This window comes from Lathyrus oleraceus, chromosome 5 (assembly GCF_024323335.1).
Source record: "Lathyrus oleraceus cultivar Zhongwan6 chromosome 5, CAAS_Psat_ZW6_1.0, whole genome shotgun sequence".
NCBI lineage: Eukaryota > Viridiplantae > Streptophyta > Magnoliopsida > Fabales > Fabaceae > Lathyrus > Lathyrus oleraceus.
In genome coordinates, this window is record NC_066583.1 from 33,510,560 (window position 1) to 33,517,849 (window position 7,290).

At 38.7% G+C, this 7,290-nt stretch overlaps 1 pseudogene; it reads left to right on the forward strand.

The window, feature by feature from the left end:
- The first annotated feature begins 516 nt into the window (after nucleotides 1-516).
- Nucleotides 517-2,218, forward strand: LOC127078577 (receptor-like protein kinase HERK 1; annotated as a pseudogene).
- Nucleotides 2,219-7,290: the final 5,072 nt, after the last annotated feature.

Here is a 7,290-nt window from a genome sequence, read left to right on the forward strand (position 1 = left end):
TGAAAAAAGAAAAGCACAAAGAATAATTGAGAAGAATAGATTTTTGAAGAATTATTTTTCAAGTGATGCATTCTATGAACTTCATTTCTCAGGAGTTTTATCTTTGTGCCTTTGTTTTTAATAATCACCCAAAGATCCAAATCATCCAAAGATATTAAAACTCATTTATGTGAGTTTGTACCCCCACTCACTTACTTGGTGTTTTTAAAAGTAAGGTGAAAGTTGTCACACCCCGATTTTGACCCTGAAAACATTTCCGATCAATCATTCATTTGCATTTTTTTTGCATGACCATTTCATCCAGTCATGAGTCTATCCACCAACATTCTTTGTTTTGACTTGCCATCACTGGCCATTCCATGTTTGGGTTTTTCCTTTTGATTCGGTGTAAGATAATTAATTTCCATAGTCAAACGAAAGTTAGAACCTCTTTTCATTTGATTGAATCAAGCGAACCTTATGATTTTCGTTCTTGTATTCGATTTCAATCCATGTTTTGTCTTCTTCATAAAACATTATTCCAGCTTATGCTTAGCTATATTCTTCCTCAACTTGTCTTTTTTTCTTCTTCTTCCATTCAAATCTCTCTCTCAAAATAACAAAAAAACAGATCCTTTCAAATTTGTCTTTTCCTCTCTCTCTCTCTCTACCGTCATTCTACTTGAACTACAACAGTGTTAAAAGATCTTCCTAGGATTCAAATTGCTTAAAAAAGATAGTTTTTTTTTGAAGCAAAACAGAAAACCCATTATGATGGATTGGAGACAAGTTGGTATGATTATCTGTGCTTTGAATCTATTGCCTTTGGTGTGTTTTTGTGCAACTTTTGTTCCAGCTGATAATTACCTTATAGATTATGGATCAACTTCAACTACTTCAGTAGGTAACCACAATTTCACTTCAGATACTTTATCTAAGAAGTTACTTACAACTCAACAAGAAATTCTTGCTACTACTTTTGCAAATTCAGTTTCTTCTAAAGATAATGAATCACCACTTTATAGAACTGCAAGAGTTTTCACTGGATCTTCAAAGTACACTTTTCCAATTAACCAACAGGGGAGAAACTGGATCCGGTTTTATTTTTTTCCATTTATTTATGATAGATATAATTTGAATGCTGCGAAATTCGATGTATCGATGCAAACCATTATTCTTATTAGTGGTTTAACTATGCAGAAGAATCCTTTTATGAAGGAATATTCTATCAATGTTACCACAGATACCCTTGAGATTACCTTTCGTCCTTTGGATAGTTCGGTTGCATTTGTGAATGCAATTGAGGTTGTTTCTGTCTCTGATGATCTCATTATTGATGATGCTTTTAACTTGAATCTGTTGACGTCGTATTCGGGTTTGGGGGCTCAGGCTTTGGAGACTATTGGAGGGTTAACATGGGTGGTCCAATTGTTACATCTGGAGAGGACCCTTTCCGGAGAACTTGGGTTTCAGATCTAAAGTTTCTTCTAACATCGAACCTTGCCAATGATGTTTCGAATATTCCTGGTGTTAAGTATGCTGATGGAGGAGCAACACAAAACACTGTCCGCCTAGTGTTTATGGTACTGCCGCGGAGATGAACACGAACACGTCCACCGGTGATACTAATCTTAATTTCAATGTGACATGGCAATTTGATGCGGAGCCTGGATTTCAATACCTTGTTCGAGCTCACTTTTGTGATATAGTCAGTAAAGCTCTCAATTTACTTTACTTCAATGTTTATATTGACTCAATGGCAGCTGCTAAGGATCTTGATCTTAGTTCTAAAGGTAATAATGTTTTGGGTGTTCCATATTTTATGGATTTGATTGTGCCACTAGCTGACAGCAATAAACTAAATGTAAGTATTGGCGCTTCCACTTCGAATAAGGACAACCGCAATGCTATTTTGAATGGGCTGGAGATCATGAAAATGAACAATTCTATTGGCAGTCTCAGTGCAAATGTGGTGTCTGGTGCTGGTGGTGATACCTCTGGTTCGAGTTCTAGTCATGTTGGCCTGATAGCTGGCGTGAGCGTTGGGGTAGTGAGTGCAGTGGTCTTAGCCGGAGTTTGCTGCATACTATTTAGAAAAAGAAGGAGGTTGGCACAACAAAGGCAGTCAAGGACATGGATTCCTTTGTCCGTCAACGATACACATACGATGGGAAGTAAATATTCCAACGACACTAACAAGCAGCAACAGCTATCCAAAGCCATGGAAGGGAAGCAGTGACTAATTGTGAGCTCAGCATATACAAAAGAGACTTTGCCAAAAGATGTTTTATCTGAAGCATTATTTTATGCCAAAGCCAATAAAACATGAAAGTTTTGGGTTTGTGGCATTTGTACTGAGGTATTTTCCAATCCGGAAGGTCATAGGCAGCATGTTATGCAGGCACACCTTCGGACTCTCTCACCCAAAATGTAGAGAATATTGCCTCAACATGTTGACAATAATGGCTTGAGATAATTCTTAATTGTTCCTGGAAGCCTTTGGATGTCTCAGTTGCGGTTAAAATGTTGGTCTAAAGCAAATCTCAAAGGTTCATCTCTTCCAGAGGATTATCTTGCTCAGAGGCAGACAACAAAGATGCTGGAAGATTTGTCGGTCTTGCCGTCCATAGAATTATCAATGAACCCACTGCAGCTGCACTTTCATATGGCATGAACGAACCATTTTCCTGGCACGCGGCGTCCAAGCTCAACACAGTGTGATGTTTTCCCTGCAACAATGGTCTAGCTCGAATTAACAACAACACCCAAATCAGTTTAATTCCAAAAAACGCAAAATTTTTGTCTAAGGAAGGTTACAGTAGTGAAATTATTTCTTACCGACAGTAAAAGTTTTTGGAGACGGAGAGGACCGAGAGGGACCACCAGCTCGAGTGAAGACAAAATCTCCAAACGCCTTCCGTACGGACGTTTTCCACTACTCTGAAGAAATACAGCAGAGAAAGAAAGGATAACCACTCGTATATAAGGGGGACGGATATTGTTCATAAAAGGGAGAGATAGAGAAAAAACCCTAAAAGAATTCCAATCGAAACCCTACTGATCTCCAACCGCCACCACCACTGAACACGAAGAGAGTAGCCGATATTGTTCATTAACAAGGAAGGAAGAATTCTGCAAAACAAAAAGCATAGGACGGACGGGAGCTCGTAACAGACGACAAGAAGAAAGGAAACGCTAGGGGAAAACGTTCAAGCGAAATGCTTACCTACATTCGTCGGTCGATCTCGCTGTAACCGGTTAGCTTCCTTTCCGAGTTTTATTTCTATGTTTCAATTCTGCTTTGCATCCTTCAAAGGAAACCATGGTTGTGTTCCGATTTGGTTTCATTGAAGCCTCCATGTTGCTTTAATAATACCGCCGCCTATGTTGTGTTTGTGATTTTATCTTGCTCTTAATTTTTTTGTTTTATGTTCAAAATGGAAAGAAAATGAATATTTGGGATGAATAAATGAGTTTGTTTCTTTTGGAAATCGCAGATGAAGTTTTTTGATTGTGAGCTTTATTCCCTCTCCTATTTGTTCATTTTCAATGTTGCTTCATTTATTTGGTTTATCAAAGGATTCAAGGTGGTTGGACCGATGCATAAAGCTTGCCATCCCCACTACTCTGCCTTTTCGTTTTCCCGTGTCTTTAATCAGCTTTTGACCCTTCATTTCGGCAGCTTTTGAAAAGCTGCCAGCCAACAATTGATGGTGGCCGTTTTTCCTTGGTTATCGCCCAACAACCACGCGGCTAGGGGCTTGGTCCTTGAATCGCCACCTCATTTTGGCCAACATGGAGTGGGTTTTGTGTGACCCGAGTCTCCACGGTCCAAGGGTTCGTTGGACATCTCACTCGGCCCAAGTATTTGTGGCCCATGTTGGCTTTCCATTTTTTTTTCTCTACTTTGTTTCGTTTGTTTTTTGATTAGATGCTTAAGTCGTTGATTGGGTTAACAAATGACCATCAGTGGCCGAGTGGAGAGAAAGCAATTTCGTCTCCCTTAGTGTGGTGGGTTCGATACCCGTGTATGGCATTTAGATTTTGATGTACAATAAAATTTTCATTCTTCTTTCCTTTAATTTCCTTTTATATTATATGCATTTATCCAACACTCATTGATTTTAATGTTTTCCCATTTGACTTATTTTAATTGCTGAAACATCGATTTTTATTTATGGATTCAACTACTCTCATGTTGTTTATCCATGATTATTTTATCGAGATAACAATAGAATTTCGTCGCGTTATGATTAATCTCATATGACATTTCGATTATTGTCAATATGCGCAAACCGGCTTTGAGCACATTACATAGGATTTTGTTTTTGTTTTTGTTTGTTTCTCAATTTCCATTTGCCTTGCACGTCTTTGCTTATGCGACTTTGATTCGCATCCTCGCATCCCGATTTTAATTCGTGCATGTATCGATTTTACTTTTTTGATTTAATTTTTAAGTGTGTTGTAAATATAACTTGTTGTATTTGTTATTTTCTTCACGTGGCTTACTCTTGGACCTTCTTACAATGAGACAGTTCTCTTGCACCTACACTCATGCATTATTTATTCATTTGATTGGGCCCGATTTAGTTATTTCTCTATCTTGAATCCCCATTCGACAAAATGTACCCCCACTCCTATGACATGTAATAATTTTACTGCTTAATTTCTTTACTTGCTTGACTGTTTAGCTATCTACTAACACAAGAATAAAATCAATTTGTTTTCAAAAATATCAAAAATAATGACTCGATCCAACGTCGAGTAATTTCTCAATAAAGGAATCAACCTATTTCTATCCATTCCATTTCTTCCAAACCACTTCATTCAAATCTTTCTCAATCGTTCATCAAATGCTTTATCCAATGCCAAGCCATTTTCACAATAAAAACTCAAAAAATAATTAATTCATATTTAAGACCTTTTCAATAAAGATGGAAATGGAACATGGTGGATACCATGCATTTCTGAGACTAAGATTTGAGATGGATATCTCACCTATCTTAGCTCTCGCCATCATTTAAAAATTATCAATGCGGTTTCATCAAACCCTTTCTCAATCAAATCCAAAAGAACACCTAATTCTTATTAAACACCTTTTCAATAAAGATGGAAATGGAACGTGGTGGATACCACGCACTCCTGAGACTAGGATTCGAGATGGATATCTCGCCCATCCAAGTTCTCGCCATTACTCAAAACACATCAAACCAATTAATTTTTTTTCTCGCTGCCGTGCGATTGACTCTTAAACCTTTTCTCAAACGAAAGTTACTTTGTTTCAAAACAATGCAAGGCAATGTTTCTCCACCTGTTTTGGGTAGTCCAACAATGTTTTCGTCGATTTGACACAAAGTAGCTTTCGCTAAAATCGACCAACAAACGAACATTTTTCTACCCAGAACTACGTAAGCCTTGAGTTCTCTATTGAGATACGTAGGAGCAGGATTTGTAAATCTTGTCAGGCCCACTAATAAAAAACTTAGGTTTAGTCCTTCGTCGAAAATCCAAAAACATTTTCCTCTCTTCTATTCTTTCTTTCCCACCTAATAACTTGAAAAGCCTAACATTTCAAACTAACACTAATACGCACAACTAACCTAACGGTTCCCATTGAGTACAACGGACGTGAGGGGTGCTAATACCTTCCCCTTGAGTAATCGACTCCCGAACCCTGATTTGGTTGCGACGACCAATATCATTGTCGTTCTCTCTTGGGTTTTATCGATATTTCCCCTTCCCTTTTTAGCAATAAATAAAGTTCGATGGAGACCCTGTTCAGTCCATCATTGTGAGCATGCGATTGCGCTTCGCTAGGTCGTTCTCTCAATTCTTTTCCGAGGTACGACAGATGGCGACTCTGCTGGGGAAAACCGTTCCCTAAGTGAGTCAAGCCTAGTTAGGATGTTTGTGTGCCTTTGTTTGTTTAATTGTGTGGCTTTTCCTTATTTATTTCTTTTATTATCTTTATTGTTATATTGATATATTTGTTGTATATTGGTTCCACTGTGTTGGGTACTTGGATATTTGATTGCAAACCATGTGGGAAAGACTCTATACCCGAGTCTAGAGTGAAAAGACATAAGATAGGGTGATGGTTGAGTAGTACAGACTCCCGAGGTGAATACTTCGTAAGAGTCGGTACGAGAACCTCACTTAGAGTAGATCCTTTTGCAAATATTGTCGCCCGAGGTGGATACCTCGTAAGCTTCAATATTTCAAAGGGGTCCATGACTCTAAGAACCTTTTAGAACATTGAACCTTTGGCCAACTAGAAATGATGGTTGCGTAATATGGATTCCCGAGGTGAATACTTCATAAGAATCGGTACGAGAACCTCACGCAGAATAGATTCTCTAGATGGAGTTGACGATCGGAAAGTATTTTCTGTAAGCGTCAAACATTCTTTTGAATCCATGACTCTGAGTACCCTGTCTAGAACCAAGTCGATGGTTGCGTAGTACGGAATCTCGAGGTGAATACTTCGTAAGATTCGGTACGAGAGCCTCACCCAGAATAGATTCCCTTGATGGAGTTGACGACCGGAAAGTATTTTTCGTAAGCGTCAAACATTCTTGTGAATCAATGACTCTGGGGATCCTTTGTAACAAAGCCCTAGATCATACCCGGTGAGAACCCCATTTTGGAAAGCAATCAGATTTATCCATACCTCAGACCTTTGAACCTGTACAAAAAAAAACATTGCATCCATCCATTCATTGCATACGCATAAAAAGCAAAACTCTTATTTTGTTTCGCATTATTTCAGGAATCCAAGACTTGTTAGCAAAATGAATCCTGAGAGAAGAAGCACTTTTCAGTTCAAATACAAGAACGTGGACCTTGCCAGCCTGCAAAAGTTGAGTGCCAAAGTAACACCAATCAAACTCAACATCTTTGTGCAAGACTATGGAAGAATCCTGGACATCCTAAATGAGAAGATGGACATGATGACCACAATGACTATTGCTCAATTCTATGATCCACCTCTACGTTGTTTCACGTTTTCTGACTTTCAATTGGCTCCTACCTTGGAGGAATTTGAGAGGGTTGTAGGCCGGAACCTGAGGGATCATAATCCATTTCCGAAGTTTGATGAAGGTATTCCTCCCAAGAGGATAGCTTTAGCTTTGGGTTTGAAGGTTTCTGAAGTCGTGGACAATTGGGATGTGAAGGGAGCTCTCAATGGTTTTTCTAGGAAGTTCTTGGAAGATCAAGCTAAGAAGATGGAAAAGGAGGGGAATTAGGAAGCCTTTTATGTTGTGTTAGCCGTGTTGGTATATGGGATAGTTCTCTTCCCAAATATTGACC